This window comes from Festucalex cinctus, chromosome 13 (assembly GCF_051991245.1).
Source record: "Festucalex cinctus isolate MCC-2025b chromosome 13, RoL_Fcin_1.0, whole genome shotgun sequence".
In the NCBI taxonomy this organism is placed as follows: Eukaryota; Metazoa; Chordata; class Actinopteri; order Syngnathiformes; family Syngnathidae; genus Festucalex; species Festucalex cinctus.
Genome location: NC_135423.1, coordinates 24138409 through 24159140, shown reverse-complemented (window position 1 = coordinate 24159140; position 20732 = coordinate 24138409).

Below are 20732 nucleotides of genomic sequence, written 5' to 3'. Positions count from 1 at the left end.
GGCCTTTTTCAGGGGTCATATTTTAACGAACCCCTCCTACAAAATTTATCCGACTGTCTTCAAACTTGGTATGTTTCATCTTAAGATGTTTAAGATGCAAAGTAATCGAAAGTTTTTTATTTTGTCACACGCTGTTGCCATAGCAATGCATGGGAATTGCACACCATATTTTGCGTTTTGATTAAACACCTAAAGCTATGATAATTTGCAGGCAAACATAAGAGCTCAGGATGTACAAAAAAAGTCTCTTGGAGCAATATGCTAAACCAATCAGGAAGTCCACCATTTTGATTTACGTTGGGATTTGTAGCCATTTTTTGTGGCCTTTTTTAGGGGTCATATTTTAACGAACTCCTCCTACAAAATTTATCCGACTGTCTTTAAACTTGGTGTGCTTCATCTTAAGATGTTTAAGATGCAAAGTTATCGAAAGTTATTTATTTTGTCGCACGCCGTTGTCATGGCGATGCATTGTTTGCCAAGTAAAATGTTACTTTTTTTTTTTGGTCTAAACATGTGCAAAAACTCATGAAACTTTACACACACATCAGGCTTGTCATCAGCATGAATATTTTAGAGATTTCTTATTCAATTTGCAATAAATGGTTCAATAGCGCCCTCTAGACATTTTTATGAAGCTTTTGCAAATGTTTTGTGTTTTATGATTCAGCTAGATTTGTAAAAATTGGGATACCTATCAGCCTAAGACTTACAAAAAGGTTTCTAAAGCCATATGCTGAATCAAAAAGGAAGTCTGCCATTTTGATTTACTTTGGTATTTGTAGCCATTTTTTGGGGCCTTTTATAGGGGTCATATTTTCAACAGAACTTATCAGATCGTCTTCATTCTTTGGCGTGTTTCATCTTAAGATATTTAAGATGAAAAGTTATTGAATTTTTTTATTTTGTCACACGCCTTTGCTGTAGCCATGCATTGTTTGTGAAGAAAAATGCTTTTTTGAGAGTCTAAATATGGGTGAAAACTCACAAAACTTTGCACACGCACCAGACCTGTCTAGAACATGAATATTTTATTTAGAGATTTGTTGTGCTATTTGTAATAAATGGCTCAATAGCGCCCTCTAGACATTTTTATGAAGTCTTTCCGATTATATGATTCAGCTAGATGTGTGAATATTGGCAGGCATGCCGAATATATTCAAAAAGTATTCTATATAGCCATGTGCCAATCCATTTTGATTTTATTTTGTTAATTGTGCATCGTTTTTGGCCTTTCCATGAAACTTTAAAAACACAAAGCATGGCAAAAACGTTTACAATTTAGATGGTTTCCTATTTGACAGTACCCCAACATGCCAGTACCCCGACGTGCAAATACCCCAACGTGGCCCGGGTTGCGAGGGCCCTTTATAGCTGCTCGCAGCTCTAGTTATTCTTATTATTATTCTTCTCCGCAAACAATCGCATTTTTGAGACGCTAAACGTGAACGAAAACTCACCAAACTTTACACGCACATCAGGCCTGGCGAAAAATTTGATATTTTAAAGTCGCCATACATGATAACAGAAAAATGGCTCCATAGCGCCACCTACATAGGTTAAACGGATCCCTGTCCCGCTACGATTGTCCTATGGCGACGAAAATTGTGTGGCACCCGTAGCACATCCAGATGAACAAAAACCTCTTTGATGTGTGTACCCTAAAATAGACAGAAAGTGAGGTATGATCATCTGACTGTCCAATTTTGGCCCAGTTTTGCACATTTACAGGGGTCATACTTTTGCCCGCTTCTCCTACACGGTTAACCCGATTAACTTCAAACTTGGGATGGACCATCTCAACACCTGGGACAACATCATTGTAAAAAATCTAAAGTTTTTGATATACTATATGACGTCGGCGACGCATCAAATTTAGAGTTTAAAAATTCTTACTTCATGAAGCATTGCCGGTTGTACGTTTAATCTAGAGCTACGAAAATTTGTACACATATGTAACAGGCTATGACCTACAAAAAACTCTTTTTGAACCATATGCTAAACCTCACAGGAAGTCCGCCATTTTGATTTATTTTGGAACGTGTTGCCATTTTTTTGGCCATTTCATTGGGGTCTTATTTTAACGAACTCCTCCTACAGTGTTTATCCGATCATCTTCAAACTTGGTGTGATTCATCTTAAGATGTTGAAGATGAAAAGTTATTGAAAGCTTTGTATTTCGTCGCACGCTGTTGTCATGGCATGCACTGTTTGCAAAGGAAAAAAAATATCCTTAAAGAAGCATTGCCAGTTGTACGAAGCAGCTAGAGCTACGAAAATTTGTAGACATATGTAACAGCCCAAGATGTACAAAAAAGTCTCTTGGTGCCCTGTGCTAAACCCAACAGGAAGTCCCCCAGGGGCCGGGCATCACATTTTAAGCTAAAAAACTCCTCTTTAACAAAGCATACCCGGCTGTACGTTTCACCTAGAGTTACCAAAATTTGTAGAGGTATATAACAGCCCTCGAGGTACAAAAAACTCTTTTTGAACCATATGCTAAACCTAACAGGATGTCCGCCATTTTTATTTACTTTGGAATGTGTTGCCATTTTTTGGGCCATTTCATAGGGGTCATATTTTAACGAACTCCTCCTACAGAGTTTATCCGATCATCTTCAAACTTGGTGTGACTCATCTTAAGATGTTGAGGATGAAAAGTTATTGAAAGCTCTTTATTTCGTCGCACGCTGTTGTCGTGGCATGCACTTTTTGCAAAGGAAAAAAATCCCTCTTAATGAAGCATTCCCAGTTGTACGAAGTAGCTAGAGCTACAAAAAATTGTAGACATATGTAACAGCCCACAGTGTACAAAAAAGTCTCTTGGTGCCATGTGCTAAACCCAACAGGAAGTCCCCCAGGGGCCGGGCATCACATTTTGAGCTAGAAAACTCCTCTTTAACGAAGCATTCCCGGTTGTACGTTTCACCTAGCGCGATGATAATTTGCAGGCATACATAAGAGCCCACGATGTACAAAAAAGTCTCTTGGAACCATGTGATAAACCAAACAGGAAGTCTGCCATTTTGATTTACGATGGGATTTGTTGCCATTTTTTGTGGCCTTTTTCAGTTGTCATATTTTAACGAACTCCTCGTACAAAGTTCATCCAACCGTCTTCAAACTTGGTGTGTTTCATCTTAAGATGTTTAAGATGCAAAGTTATCAAAAGTTTTTTATTTTGTCGCACGCTGCTGCTATAGCGATGCAGTTTGCCAAGTGAAGTGCTGCTTTGTTTTTTTATCTATACATGTGTGAAAACTTATGAAACTTTGCAAACACATCAGACTTGTCATGAACATGAATTTTTAGAGATTTATTGTGCAATGTGTGAAAACTCATGAAACTTTGCAAACACATCAGACTTGTCATGAACATGAATTTTTAGAGATTTATTGTGCAATTTGCAATAAATAGCGCCCTCTAGACATTTTTATGAAGTATTTCCGATTGTATGATTCTGCTAGATTTGTGACAATTAGGACAGACCCCTATCAGCCTAATACCTACAAAAAAGTATTATGTAGCCATTTGCCAAACCAAAGAGGAAGTCCGCTATTTTGATTTTATTTTGGGAATTATACATCATTTTTGGCCTCTTTCATTAAACTTTGCACAGACAAGGCATGGAAAAAACTAACATTTTAAATGGTCCTTGTTCCATGTAACAGTGCCCCAACGTGCCAGTACCCTGACGTGCAAGTAACCCAACGTTGTGCTCAATAGCGCCCTCTATGCATTTTTATGGAGCATTTCCAATTGTATGATTCAAGCGATACACAACTAAAGATGACTTGACCTAGATTTGTGAAAACTGGGAGGCATACCTATTAGCTTAAGACCTACAAAAAGTATTCTGTAGCCGTATGCTAAACCTAAAAGGAAGTCCGCCATTTTGAATTTATTTTGGGAATTGCACACCATCTTTGGACTTTTACACTAACAAAGCTTGTCAAAAACATTTTAGATGGTCCTTGTCCGATTTGACAGTTCCCCAACGTGCCAGTACCCTGACGTGCAAGTACCCCAATGTGGCCCAGGTTGCGAGGGCCCTTTATAGCTGCTCGCAGCTCTAGTTATTAGGGCCCGAGCAGCGACCGCTGCGAGGTCCCTATTGTTCCTGAAGGAATTCTTATTAGGGCCCGAGCAGCGGCGGCGGCGGTGCCGCTGCGAGGCCCTATTGTTTTTGTAGGAATTCTTATTATTATTATTAGGGCCCGAGCAGCGGCGGCGGCGGTGCCGCTGCGAGGCCCTATTGTTTTTGTAGGAATTCTTATTATTATTAGGGCCCGAGCAGCGACCGCTGCGAGGTCCCTATTGTTCCTGAAGGAATTCTTATTATTATTATTCTTCTTCTTCTTCTTTTTCTTTGTTATTATTCTTTTCCGCAAACAACCACATTTTTGAGGCACTAAACATGAACGAAAACTCACCAAACTTTACACGCAGATCGGGTCTGGCGAAAAATTTGATATTTTAAAGTCGCCATACATGATAACAGAAAAATGGCTCTGTAGCGCCACCTACATAGGTTAAACGGATCCCTGTCCCGCTACGATTGTCCTATGGCTACGAAAATTGTGTGGCACCTGTAGCACATCCAGATGAACAAAAACCTCTTTGATATGTGTACCCTAAAATAGACAGGAAGTGAGGTATGAGTATTTGAATGTCCAATTTTGGCCCATTTTTGCACATTTACAGGGGTCATACTTTTGCCCGCTTCTCCTACACGGTTAACCCGATTGACTTCAAACTTGGGCTGTACCATCTCAACACCTGGGACAACATCATGGTAAAAAATCTAAAGTTTTTGACATACTATATGACGGTGGCGGGGCATCAAATTTACAGTTTCAAAATTCTTACTTAACGAAGCATTGCCGGTGGTACGTTTAATCTAGAGCTACGAAAATTGGTACACATATGTAACAGACTATGATCTACAAAAAAGCCTGTTGGTGCCATATGCTAAACCTAACAGGAAGTCCGCCAGAGGCGAGGCATCAAATTTTGTGTTTCAAAATTCTTACTTAATGAAGCATTCCCGGCTGTACATTTCACCTAGAGTTACCAAAATTTTAAGACATATGTAACAGCCCTCAAGGTACAAAAAACTCTTTTTGAACCATATGCTAAACCGAACAGGAAGTCCGCCATTTTGATTTACTTTGGAACGTGTTGCCATTTTTTGGGCCATTTCATAGGGGTCTTATTTTAACGAACTCCTCCTACAGAGTTTATCCGATCATCTCCAAACTTTGTGTGATTCATCTTAAGATGTTGAAGATGAAAAGTTATTGAAAGCTTTTTATTTCGTCGCACGCTGTTGCCGTAGCATGCACAGTTTGCAAAGGAAAAAATTCCTTCTTAATGAAGCATTCCCAGTTGTACGAAGCAGCTAGAGCTACGAAAATTTGGAGACACATGTAACAGCCCACGATGTACAAAAAAGTCTCTTGGTGCCATGTGCTAAACCCAACAGGAAGTCCCGTAGGGGCCGGGCATCACATTTTGAGCTAAAAAAAATCTTTAACGAAGCATTCCCGGTTGTACGTTTCACCTAGCGCTATGATAATTTAGAGGCATACATAAGAGCCCACGATGTACAAAAAAGTCTCTTGGAACCATCTGCTAAACCAAACAGGAAGTCCGCCATTTTGATTTACGTTGGGATTTGTAGCCATTTTTTGTGGCCTTTTTTCGGGGTCATATTTTAACGGACTCCTCCTACAAAATTTATCCGACTGTCTTTAAACTTGGTGTGCTTCATCTTAAGATGTTTAAGATGCAAAGTTATCGAAAGTTATTTATTTTGTCGCACGCCATTGTCATGGTGATGCATTGTTTGCCAAGTAAAATAATGCTTTTTTTTTTTGTCTAAACATGTGCAAAAACTCATGAAACTTTACACAAACATCAGGCTTGTCATAAGCATGAATATTTTAGAGATTTCTTATTCAATTTGCAATACATGGTTCAATAGCGTCCGGTCTCCTCCCACATTCCAAAGACATGCATGGCAGGTTAATTGGGTGCTCCGAATTGTCCCTAGGTGTGCGTGTGAGTGTGGATGGTTGTTCGTCTCTGTGTGCCCTGCGATTGGTTGGCAACCAGTCCAGGGTGTCCCCCGCCTACTGCCCAGAGCCCGCTGAGATAGGCGCCAGCAGCCCCCGCGACCCTTGTGAGGAATAAGCGGTCAAGAAAATGGATGGATGGATGGATGGTTCAATAGCGCCCTCTAGACATTTTTATGAAGCTTTTGCAAATGTTTTGTATTTTATGATTCAGCTAGATTTGTAAAAATTGGGATACCTATCAGCCTAAGACTTACAAAAAGGTTTCTAAAGCCATATGCTGAATCAAACAGGAAGTCTGCCATTTGGATTTACTTTGGTATTTGTAGCCATTTTTTGGGGCCTTTTATAGGGGTCATATTTTCAACAGAACTTATCAGATCGTCTTCATTCTTTGGCGTGTTTCATCTTAAGATATTTAAGATGAAAAGTTATTGAATTTTTTTATTTTGTCACACGCCTTTGCTCTAGCCATGCATTGTTTGTGAAGAAAAATGCTTCTTTGAGAGTCTAAATATGGGCGAAAACACACAAAACTTTGCACACACACCAGACCTGTCTGGAACATGAATATTTTATTTAGATATTTGTTGTGCAATTGTAATAAATGGCTCAATAGCGCCCTTTAGACATTTTTATGAAGTCTTTCCGTTTATATGATTCAGCTAGATGTGTGAATACTGGCAGGCATGCCGAATATATTCAAAAAGTATTCTATATAGCCATGTGCCAATCCATTTGGATTTTTTTTTTTTTTTTTTTTGTTAATTGTGCATCATTTTTGGCCTTTCCATGAACCTTTACAAACACAAAGCATGGCAAAAACGTTTACAATTTAGATGGTTTCCTATTTGACAGTACCCCAACATGCCAGTACCCCGACGTGCAAATACCCCAACGTGGCCCGGGTTGCGAGGGCCCTTTATAGCTGCTCGCAGCTCTAGTTATTCTTCTTCTTCTTCTTCTTCTTCTTCTTCTTCTTCTTCTTCTTTATTCTCCGCAAACGATCGCGATTTTGGGTACCTAAACATTCACGAAAACTCACCGAACTTTGCACACTCCTCAGGCCCGGCGAAAAATTTGATATTATTAAGTCGTCATAACAATGCGACTCGATAGCGCCCCCTAGCGTAGAAAAATAAAAACCAAGCCCGGCACGTTTGAGCTAGAGCAACAAAAATTGGCAGGCACGTGTAGCACCCCGAGACGCACAAAAAAGTCTATTGGGACCATGTAGCTAAAATGTACAGGAAGTGAGCTATGAATTTTTTTATGTACAATTTTGGCCTATTTTGGCACATTCACTGTGGTCATGCTTTTTCCCCCTTTGCAAACATTTTTCATCCAATTGACTTCAAACTTGGCATTTATCATCTCAAGACCTGAGAGAACAACTGGGCAAAACATCTTGCCTTTTTGAAATACTATATGACGGGGGCGGGGCATCAAATATTGCCTTTAAAATTTCATTTGTCCAGAAAGAGCAAATGCTTAATAACTCCCATGTTCAAGCTCCAAAAAAATCTCAAACTTCTCAGGCAACGTAATAGTCACGGCCTGAAAACATCTATATGATAAAATTCAGTTATACATATAGCGCCACCTAGTGGTTACAATAAATGTCATACTTTACGTTTTTAGCTACTGTGCTGAGCTTGTTGAAGGGATCCATTTGAAAATTGGTCAGAAAAGCCTTAAGATGTTGATCATGCCCCACACCGAATATTGTAACTTTTCGCCAAAGGGCGTGGCCGCTACGGTGACGCAAAGTCTGAAGATTTTTCGTGAAAATAAAAGCTGCATTAACTTGACCGAGATGATCCTATCTTCTCAAAATTTCACACATTTGATGAGAGTCCAGCCCTAAAGACATCTACTGACTTATATTTCATCTAACTGATAGCGCCACCTAGTGGCATTTTTTTTTCTTACGAATTTTCTTCTACGTTTTTCTCCAAACACGTTAACTGGACCTACCTCATATTTGCTCAGATGAGGGTTTCGGCCTTCATGATGTCACAACATGAAGTTTGTGAGTTTTCGCGAATTGCTGTGGGTGTGGCTAAGCGCTGTTCGCCAAGAAAACAACGCCAGTTTTGAGGGTCTAAACATGCACAGAAACTCATGAAACTTGGCACACACATCTGGCCTGGTAAAATGAGCAATATTTTATTGTTGATTGTGCTATTCTTACAAAAATGACTCAATAGCGCCCCCTAGAAGTTTTTAACGAAGCAGCCCCGGTTGTACGTTTAAGCAAGAACGACAAATATTTTTAGGTGTATGAGGGAGCCCAAGACCTACAAAAAAGTCTCTTGGACCCATATGCTAAAATGAACAGGAAGTGAGCTACGAATTTTTGAATGTCCCATTTTTGACGATTTTTGCACATTCACAGGGGGCAGACTTTTGCCCACTTCTCCTACACGTTTCATCTGACTGAGTTAAGACTTGACCTGGACCATGTCAAGACCTGAGCCAACGACAGGGGGAAAAATCTTGACCTTTCGAAATACTATATGATGAAGGCGGGGCATCAAAATTTGTGTTTCGCACTGAAAAAGGATATGCATAATAACTCCCCGGTACATGCTCCAAAAAATCCAAAACTTGACATGTATGTTTATCGTCAAGGCCTGAAGCTATCTCTATGACAACATTCAGTTATATATGCAGCGCCACCTAGCCATTGAGGCATAAAAAAAAAATACCCCACATACGGTATTTTGTACAAAAAATGTAAACTCATTCTAAGTGTGATAACTAAGTCATTTATGAATATTCTTTTAGTTTCCACCACTCAAAATGTTCACTGGCATCAGACTTATCCAAACATATATATATTTTTATTTATTTTTGATAGCCTCTGTGGACATTAAAAGCAATATCGTGAATGTAGGATATGCTTAATAACTCCACCGTACATGCTCCAAAAAAAATCCCACACTTGACATGTATGCTTATAATCAAGGCCTGAAGGTATCTCGATGTCAACATTCAGTTATAAATACAGCGCCACCTAGCCCTTGAGGCTTATATAAAAAAAAAAAACCCACATACGGTATTTTGTACAAAAAAATGTAAACTCATTCTAAGTGTGATGACTAAGTCATTTATGAATATTCTTTTAGTTTCCACCACTCAAATTGTTCACTGGCTTCACACCGATCCAAACGTATGTACGTTTCCATTTTGTTTTATTCATTTTTGATTGCCCCTTTGGACAATAAAAGTAACATTGTGCAATGAGTACAACGAGCGATGATGTATATATACACTTTTACAAAAAATACCAATCAGGGCAACTCATTGCCTAAAAATAAAAAAGGACGCTGATTTTTGCAGGTCTTAACAATCACCAAAACCCGTTGAGCTTGACACACACTGGCAAAAAAAATATTCTACATGTAAACGTTTATTATGCCATTTTCAAAGAAATTTTGCTTCCAATATGCCAGTACCCCAACGTGCCAGTACCCCAACGTGCCAGTACCCTAACGTGCAAGTACCCCAACGTGCAAGGACTCCAACGTGGCCCGGGCTGCGAGGGCCCTTTATAGCTGCTCGCAGCTCTAGTTAGGGCCCGAGCAGCTACCGCTGCGAGGTCCCTATTGTTTTTCGATCGGATTATTATTATTATTATTATTAGGGCCCGAGCAGCGACCGCTGCGAGGTCCCTATTGTTTTTCGTTCGAATTATTATTATTATTATTAGGGCCCGAGCAGCGACCGCTGCGAGGTCCCTCTTGTTTTTGTAAGAATTATTATTATTCTTCTTCTTCTTCTTCTCCGTAAACGATCGCATTTTTGAGGGCCTAAACATTTACGAAAACTCACCAAACTTTGCAGTCTCTTCGGGCCCGGCGAAAAATTTGATATTATGTAGTTGTCATAACAACGCGACTCTATAGCGCCACCTAGCGTAGAAAAATAAAAACCAATCCCGGCCCGTTTGAGCTAGAGCTACGAAAATTGGCAGGCACGTGTAGCACTACGAGACGCACAAAAAAGTCAGTGGAAGCCAATTCCTAAAATGTACAGGAAGTGAGCTATGAATTTTTTAATGTCCAATTTTGGCCTATTTTGGCACATTCACTGTGGTCATACTTTTTCCCCCTATGCAAACATTTTTCATCCCATTGACTTTAAACTTGGCATTTATCATCTCAAGACTTAAGAGAAAAACTAGGCAAAAAATCTTGCGTTTTCGAAATACTATATGACGGGGGCGGGGCATCAAATATTGCCTTTAAAATTTCATTTGTCCAGAAAGAGCAAATGCTGAATAACTCCCATGTACAAGCTCCAAAAAATCTCAAACTTCTCAGGCAACGTAATAGTCACGGCCTGAAAACACCTATATGAAAAAATTCAGTTATACATATAGCGCCACCTAGTGGTTACAATAAATGTCATACTTTACGTTTTTAGCTACTGTGCTGAGCTCGTTGAAGGGATCCAGTTGAAAATTGGTCAGAAAAGCCTTAAGATGTTGATGATGCCCCACACCGAATATTGTAACTTTTCGCCAAAGGGCGTGGCCGCTACGGTGACGCAAAGTCTGAAGATTTTTCGTGACAATAAAAGCTGCATGAACTTGACCGAGATGATCCTATCTTCTCAAAATTTCACACATTTGATGAGAGTCCAGCCCTAAAGACATCTACGAACTTATATTTCATCTAACTGATAGCGCCACCTAGTGGCAATTTTTTTTCCTTACGAATTTTCTTGTACATTTTTCCCCAAACACGTTAACTGGACCAACCTCATATTTGCTCAGATGGGGGTTTCGGCCTTCATGATGTCACAACACGAAGTTTGTGAGTTTTCGCGAATCGCTGTGGGCGTGGCTAAGCACTGTTCGCCAAGAAAACAACGCTAGTTTTGATGGTCTAAACATGCGCAGAAACTCATGAAACTTGGCACACACATCTGGCCTGGCTAAATGAGCAATATTTTATCATGTATTGTCCTATTTTTACAAAAATGACTCAATAGCGCCCCCTAGAAATTTTTAACGAAGCAGCCCCGATTGTACGTTTAAGCAAGAACGACGAATATTTTTAGGTGTATGAGGGAGCTCAAGACCTACAAAAAAGTCTCTTGTACCCATATGCTAAAATGAACAGGAAGTGAGCTACGAATTTTTGAATGTCCCATATTTGACGATTTTTGCACATTCACAGGGGGCAGACTTTTGCCCACTTCTCCTACACGTTTCATCCGACTGAGTTAAGACTTGGCCTGGACCATGTCAAGACCTGAGCCAACGACAGGGGGAAAAATTTTGACTTTTCGAAATACTATATGATGAGGGCGGGGCATCAAAATTTGTGTTTCACAATGAAAAAGGATATGCTTGATAACTCCCCGGTACATGCTCCAAAAAATCCCAAACTTGACATGTATTTTTATCGTCAAGGCCTGAAGTTATCTCTATGACAACATTCAGTTATATATGCAGCGCCACCTAGCCCTTGAGGCATGAAAAAAAAATACCCCACATACGGTATTTTGTACAAAAAATGTACACTCATTCTAAGTGTGATAACTAAGTCATTTATGAATATTTTTTTAGTTTCCACCACTCAAAATGTTCACTGGCATCAGACTTATCCAAACATATATATATTTTTATTTATTTTTGATAGCCTCTATGGACATTAAAAGCAATATCGTGAATGAAGGATATGCTTAATAACTCCACGGTACATGCTCCAAAAAAAAATCCCACACTTGACATGTATGCTTATAATCAAGGCCTGAAGGTATCTCTATGACAACATTCAGTTATAAATACAGCGCCACCTAGCCCTTGAGGCTTATATAAAAAAAAATAAAAAATACCCCACATACGGTATTTTGTACAAAAAATGTACACTCATTCTAAGTGTGATAACTAAGTCATTTATGAATATTCTTTTAGTTTCCACCACTCAAATTGTTCACTGGCTTCACACCGATCCAAACGTATGTACGTTTCCATTTTGTTTTATTCATTTTTGATTGCCCCTTTGGACAATAAAAGTAACATTGTGCAATGAGTACAACGAGCGATGATGTGTATATACACTTTTACAAAAAAATACCAATCAGGGCAACTCATTGCCTAAAAATAAAAAAGGATGCTGATTTTTGCAGGTCTTAACAATCACCAAAACCCGTTGAGCTTGACACACACACTGGCAAAAAAATATTCTACATGTAAACGTTTATTATGCCATTTTCAAAGAAATTTTGCTTCCAATATGCCAGTACCCCAACGTGCCAGTACCCCAACGTGCAAGTACCCCAACGTGCAAGGACCCCAACGTGGCCCGGGCTGCGAGGGCCCTTTATAGCTGCTCGCAGCTCTAGTTATTCTTCTTCTTCTTCTTCTTCTTCTTCTTCTTCTCCGTAAACGATCACGATTTTGGGTACCTAAACATTTACGAAAACTCACCGAACTTTGCACACTCCTCAGGCCCGGCGAAAAATTTGATATTATGAAGTCGTCATAACAACGTGACTCTATAGCGCCCCCTAGCATAGAAAAATATAAACCAAGCCCGGCATGTTTGAGCTAGAGCAACGAAAATTGGCAGGCACGTGTAGCACCCCGAGACGCACAAAAAAGTCTATTGGGACCATGTAGCTAAAATGTACAGGAAGTGAGCTATGAATTTTTTAATGTCCAATTTTGGCCTATTTTGGCACATTCACTGTGGTCATGCTTTTTCCCCCTTTGCAAACATTTTTCATCCAATTGACTTCAAACTTGGCATTTATCATCTCAAGACCTGAGAGAACAGCTGGGCAAAACATCTTGCCTTTTCGAAATACTATAGGACGGGGGCGGAGCATCAAATATTGCCTTTAAAATTTCATTTGTCCAGAAAGAGCAAATGCTTAATAACTCCCATGTTCAAGCTCCAAAAAATCTCAAACTTATCAGGCAACGTAATAGTCACGGCCTGAAAACATCTATATGATAAAATTCAGTTATACATATAGCGCCACCTAGTGGTTACAATAAATGTCATACTTTACGTTTTTAGCTACTGCGCTGAGCTCGTTGAAGGGATCCAGTTGAAAATTGGTCAGAAAAGCCTTAAGATGTTGATCATGCCCCACACTGAATATTGTAACTTTTCGCCAAAGGGCGTGGCCGCTACGGTGACGCAAAGTCTGAAGATTTTTCTTGAAAATAAAAGCTGCATTAACTTGACCGAGATGATCCTATCTTCTCAAAATTTCACACATTTGATGAGAGTCCAGCCCTAAAGACATCTACTGACTTATATTTCATCTAACTGATAGCGCCACCTAGTGGCAATTTTTTTTCTTACGAATTTTCTTCTACGTTTTTCTCCAAACACGTTAACTGGACCTACCTCATATTTGCTCAGATGAGGGTTTCGGCCTTCATGATGTCACAACACGAAGTTTGTGAGTTTTCGCGAATTGCTGTGGGTGTGGCAAAGCGCTGTTCGCCAAGAAAACAACGCCAGTTTTGAGGGTCTAAACATGCACAGAAACTCATGAAACTTGGCACACACATCTGGCCTGGTAAAATGAGCAATATTTTATTGTTGATTGTGCTATTTTTACAAAAATGACTCAATAGCGCCCCCTAGAAGTTTTTAACGAAGCAGCCCCGGTTGTACGTTTAAGCAAGAACGACGAATATTTTTAGGTGTATGAGGGAGCCCAAGACCTACAAAAAAGTCTCTTGGACCCATATGCTAAAATGAACAGGAAGTGAGCTACGAATTTTTGAATGTCCCATTTTTGACAATTTTTGCACATTCACAGGGGGCAGACTTTTGCCCACTTCTCCTACACGTTTCATCTGACTGAGTTAAGACTTGACCTGGACCATGTCAAGACCTGAGCCAACGACAGGGGGAAAAATCTTGACTTTTCGAAATACTATATGATGAAGGCGGGGCATCAAAATTTGTGTTTCGCACTGAAAAAGGATATGCTTAATAACTCCCCGGTACATGCTCCAAAAAATCCCAAACTTGACATGTATGTTTATCGTCAAGGCCTGAAGCTATCTCTATGACAACATTCAGTTATATATGCAGCGCCACCTAGCCCTTGAGGCATAAAAAAAAAATACCCCACATACGGTATTTTGTACAAAAAATGTAAACTCATTCTAAGTGTGATAACTAAGTCATTTATGAATATTCTTTTAGTTTCCACCACTCAAAATGTTCACTGGCATCAGACTTATCCAAACATATATATATTTTTATTTATTTTTGATAGCCTCTGTGGACATTAAAAGCAATATCGTGAATGAAGGATATGCATAATAACTCCACGGTACATGCTCCAAAAAAAATCCCACACTTGACATGTATGCTTATAATCAAGGCCTGAAGGTATCTCTATGACAACATTCAGTTATAAATACAGCGCCACCTAGCCCTTGAGGCATAATATATAAAAAAAAAAAAACCCACATACGGTATTTTGTACAAAAAAATGTAAACTCATTCTAAGTGTGATGACTAAGTCATTTCTGAATATTCTTTTAGTTTCCACCACTCAAATTGTTCACTGGCTTCACACCGATCCAAACGTATGTACGTTTCCATTTTGTTTTATTCATTTTTGATTGCCCCTTTGGACAATAAAAGTAACATTGTGCAATGAGGACAACGAGCGATGATGTATATATACACTTTTACAAAAAATACCAATCAGGGCAACTCATTGCCTAAAAATAAAAAAGGACGCTGATTTTTGCAGGTCTTAACAATCACCAAAACCCGTTGAGCTTGACACACACTGACAAAAAAAAATATTCTACATGTAAACGTTTATTATGCCATTTTCAAAGAAATTTTGCTTCCAATATGCCAGTACCCCAACGTGCCAGTACCCCAACGTGCCAGTACCCTAACGTGCAAGTACCCCAACGTGCAAGGACTCCAACGTGGCCCGGGCTGCGAGGGCCCTTTATAGCTGCTCGCAGCTCTAGTTATTCTTCTTCTTCTTTTTCTTTGTTATTATTCTTTTCCGCAAACAACCACATTTTTGAGGCACTAAACATGAACGAAAACTCACCAAACTTTACACGGAGATCGGGCCTGGCGAAAAATTTGATATTTTAAAGTCGCCATACATGATACATGAAAAATGGCTCTGTAGCGCCACCTACATAGGTTTAACGGATCCCTGTCCCGCTACGATTGTCCTATGGCTACGAAAATTGTGTGGCACCTGTAGCACATCCAGATGAACAAAAACCTCTTTGATATGTGTACCCTAAAATAGACAGAAATTGAGGTATGAGTATTTGAATGTCCAATTTTGGCCCATTTTTGCACATTTACAGGGGTCATACTTTTGCCCGCTTCTCCTACACGGTTAACCCGATTGACTTCAAACTTGGGCTGTACCATCTCAACACCTGGGACAACATCATGGTAAAAAAATCTAAAGTTTTTGACATACTATATGACGGTGGCGGGGCATCAAATTTACAGTTTCAAAATTCTTACTTAACAAAGCATTGCCGTGGTACGTTTAATTGAGAGCCACGAAAATTGGTACACATATGTAACAGACTATGATCTACAAAAAACTCTTTTTGAACCATATGCTAAACCTAACAGGAAGTCCGCCAGAGGCGAGGCATCAAATTTTGTGTTTCAAAATTCTTATTTAATGAAGCATTCCCGGCTGTACATTTCACCTAGAGTTACCAACATTTGAAGACATATGTAACAGCCCTCAAGGTACAAAAAACTCTTTTTGAACCATATGCTAAACCGAACAGGAAGTCCGCCATTTTGATTTACTTTGGAACGTGTTGCCATTTTTTGGGCCATTTCATAGGGGTCTTATTTTAACGAACTCCTCCTACAGAGTTTATCCGATCATCTCCAAACTTGGTGTGATTCATCTTAAAATGTTGAAGATGAAAAGTTATTGAAAGCTTTTTATTTCGTCGCACGCTATTGCCGTGGCATGCACAGTTTGCAAAGGAAAAAATTCCCTCTTAATGAAGCATTCACAGTTGTACGAAGCAGCTCGAGCTACGAAAATTTGGAGACAAATTTAACAGCCCACAATGTACAAAAAAGTCTCTTGGTGCCATGTGCTAAACCCAACAGGAAGTCCCGTAAGGGCCGGTCATCACATTTTGAGGTAAAAAACTCCTCTTTAACGAAGCATTCCCGGTTGTACGTTTCACCTAGCGCTATGATAATTTAGAGGCATACATAAGAGCCCACGATGTACAAAATAGTCTCTTGGAACCATCTTCCAAAACAAACAGGAAGTCCGCCATTTTGATTTACGTTGGGATTTGTAGCCATTTTTTGTGGCCTTTTTTAGGGGTCATATTTTAACGAATTCCTCCTACAAAATTTATCCGACTGTCTTCAAACTTGGTGTGCTTCATCTTAAGATGTTTAAGATACAAAGTTATCGAAAGTTATTTATTTTGTCCCACACCGTTTCATGGCGATGCATTGTTTGCCAAGTAAAATCCTGCTTTTTTTTTTGGTCTAAACATGTGCAAAAACTCATGAAACTTTACACACACATCAGGCTTGTCATAAGCATGAATATTTTAGAGATTTCTTATTAAATTTGCAATAAATGCTTCAATAGCGCCCTCTAGACATTTTTATGAAGTCTTTCCGATTATATGATTCAGCTAGATGTGTGAATATTGGCAGGCATGCCTAATATATTCAAAAAGTATTCTATATAGCCATGTGCCAATCCATTTTGATTTAATTTTGTTAATTGTGCATCATTTTTGGCCTTTCCATGAAACTTTACAAACACAAAGCATGGCAAAAACTTTTAAAATTTAGATGGTTTCCTATTTGACAGTACCCCAGCATGCCAGTACCCCGACGTGCAAATACCCCAACGTGGCCCGGGTTGCGAGGGCCCTTTATTATTCTTCTTCTTCTTTTTCTTTGTTATTATTCTTTTCCGCAAACAATCGCATTTTTGAGACGCTAAACGTGAACGAAAACTCACCAAACTTTACACGCACATCAGGCCTGGCGAAAAATTTGATATTTTAAAGTCGCCATACATGATAACAGAAAAATGGCTCCATAGCGCCACCTACATAGGTTAAACGGATCCCTGTCCCGCTACGATTGTCCTATGGCGACGAAAATTGTGTGGCACCCGTAGCACATCCAGATGAACAAAAACCTCTTTGATGTGTGTACCCTAAAATAGACAGAAAGTGAGGTATGATCATCTGAATGTCCAATTTTGGCCCAGTTTTGCACATTTACAGGGGTCATACTTTTGCCCGCTTCTCCTACACGGTTAACCCGATTGACTTCAAACTTGGGATGGACCATCTCAACACCTGGGACAACATCATTGTAAAAAATCTAAAGTTTTTGATATACTATATGATGGCGGCGACGCATCAAATTTAGAGTTTAAAAATTCTTACTTCACGAAGCATTGCCGGTTGTACGTTTAATCTAGAGCTACGAAAATTGGTACACATATGTAACAGGCTATGACCTACAAAAAACTATTTTTGAACCATATGCTAAACCTCACAGGAAGTCCGCCATTTTGATTTATTTTGGAACGTGTTGCCATTTTTTTGGCCATTTCATTGGGGTCTTATTTTAACGAACTCCTCCTACAGTGTTTATCCGATCATCTTCAAACTTGGTGTGATTCATCTTAAGATGTTGAAGATGAAAAGTTATTGAAAGCTTTGTATTTCGTCGCACGCTGTTGTCATGGCATGCACTGTTTGCAAAGGAAAAAAAATATCCTTAAAGAAGCATTCCCATTTGTACGAAGCAGCGAGAGCTACGAAAATTTGTAGACATATGTAACAGACCAAGATGTACAAAAAAAGTCTCTTGGTGCCCTGTGCTAAACCCAACAGGAAGTCCCCCAGGGGCCGGGCATCACATTTTGAGCTAAAAAAAACTCCTCTTTAACAAAGCATACCCGGCTGTACGTTTCACCTAGAGTTACCAAAATTTGTAGAGGTATATAACAGCCCTCGAGGTACAAAAAACTCTTTTTGAACCATATGCTAAACCTAACAGGACGTCCGCCATTTTGATTTACTTTGGAATGTGTTGCCATTTTTTGGGCCATTTCATAGGGGTCATATTTTAACGAACTCCTCCTACAGAGTTTATCCGATCATCTTCAAACTTGGTGTGACTCATCTTAAGATGTTGAGGATGAAAAGTTATTGAAAGCTCTTTATTTCGTCGCACGCTGTTGTCGTGGCATGCACTTTTTGCAAAGGAAAAAAATCCTTCTTAATGAAGCATTCCCAGTTGTACGAAGTAGCTAGAGCTACAAAAATTTGTAGACATATGTAACAGCCCACAATGTACAAAAAAAGTCTCTTGGTGCCATGTGCCAAACCCAACAGGAAGTCCCCCAGGGGCCGGGCATCACATTTTGAGCTAGAAAACTCCTCTTTAACGAAGCCTTCCCGGTTGTACGTTTCACCTAGCGCGATGATAATTTGCAGGCATACATAAGAGCCCACGATGTACAAAAAAGTCTCTTGGAACCATGTGCTAAACCAAACAGGAAGTCTGCCATTTTGATTTACGATGGGATTTGTTGCCATTTTTTGTGGCCTTTTTCAGGGGTCATATTTTAACGAACTCCTCGTACAAAGTTCATCCGACCGTCTTCAAACTTGGTGTGTTTCATCTTAAGATGTTTAAGATGCAAAGTTATCGAAAGTTTTTTATTTTGTCGCACGCTGCTGCTATAGCGATGCATTGTTTGCCAAGTAAAGTGCTGCTTTTTTTTTTATCTATACATGTGTGAAAACTCATGAAACTTTGCAAACACATCAGACTTGTCATGAACATGAATTTTTAGAGATTTATTGTGCAATTTGCAATAAATAGCGCCCTCTAGACATTTTTATGAAGTATTTCCGATTGTATGATTCTGCTAATTTGTGAAAATTAGGACAGACCCCTATCAGCCTAATACCTACAAAAAAGTATTATGTAGCCATTTGCCAAACCAAAGAGGAAGTCCGCTATTTTGATTTTATTTTGGGAATTATACATCATTTTTGGCCTCTTTCATTAAACTTTGCACAGACAAGGCATGGAAAAAACTTAACATTTTAAATGGTCCTTATTCCATGTAACAGTACCCCAACGTGCCAGTACCCTGACGTGCAAGTAACCCAACGTTGTGCTCAATAGCGCCCTCTATGCATTTTTATGGAGCATTTCCAATTGTATGATTCAAGCGATACAAAAAAATCTTCTTAAAGAAGCATTCCCAGTTGTACGAAGCAGCTAAAGCTACGAAAATTTGTAGACATATGTAACAGCCCAAGATGTACAAACTCCTCTTTAACAAAGCATTCCCGGTTGTACGTTTCACCTAGCGCTATGATAATTTAGAGGCATACATAAGAGCCCACGATGTACAAAAAAGTCTCTTGGAACCATGTGCTAAACCAAACAGGAAGTCCGCCATTTTGATTTACGTTGGGATTTGTAGCCATTTTTTGTGGCCTTTTTTAGGGGTCATACTTTAACGAACTCCTCCTACAAAATTTATCCGACTGTCTTCAAACTTGGTGTGCTTCATCTTAAGATGTTTAAGATGCAACGTTATCGAAAGTGTTTTATTTTGTCGCACGGCGTTGCCATAGCGGTGCATTGTTTGCCAAGTAAAATGCTGTTTTTTTTTTGTTTGTTTTTTTTCTAAACATGCGAAAACTCATGAAACTTTGCACACACATCAAACTTGCCATAAAAAATGAACATTTTAGAGAGTTTTTCTGCAATTTTCAATAAATGGCTCAATAGCGCCATCTCGACATTTTTATGAAGCTTTTGGAAATGTATGATTCAGCTAGATGTGAAAAAATTTGGATACCTATCAGCCTAAGACTTACAAAAAAGTTTCTAAAGCCATATGCTAAACCAAACAGGAAGTCTGCCATTTTGATTAACTTTGGTATTTGATGCCATTTTTGGGGCCTTTTATAGGCGTCATATATTCTTTGGTACGTTTCATCTTAAGATATTTAAGATGAAAAGTTATTGAAATTTTTTATTTTGTCGCACGCCTTTGCTGTAGCGATGCATTGTTTGAAAAGAATTTTTTTTTTTATATCATTCAGCTAGATGTGTGAATATTGGGAGATCAGCCTAAGACTTACAAAAAAGTTTCTAAAGCCATATGCTAAACCAAACAGGAAGTCTGCCATTTTGATTAACTTTGGTATTTGTTGCCATTTTTGGGGCCTTTTATAGGCGTCATATATTCTTTGGCGCGTTTCATCTTTCGATATTTAAGATGAAAAGTTATTGAAATTTTTTATTTTGTTGCACGCCTTTGCTGTAGCGATGCATTGTTTGCAAAGAAAAATGTTTTTTATATGATTCAGCTAGATGTGTGAATATTGGGAGGCATACCTATCAGCCTAATACCTCCAAAAAGTATTCTACGAAAATTTGTAGACATATGTAGCAGCCCACGATGTTTAAAAAAAGTCTCTTGGTGTCAAGTGCTAAACCCAACTTCTTTTCTTGATAATTTGGAGGCATACATAAGAGCCCACGATGTACAAAAAAGGTCTCTTGGAACCATATGTTAAACCAAACAGGAAGTCTGACATTTTGATTTACTTTGGTATTTGTAGCCACT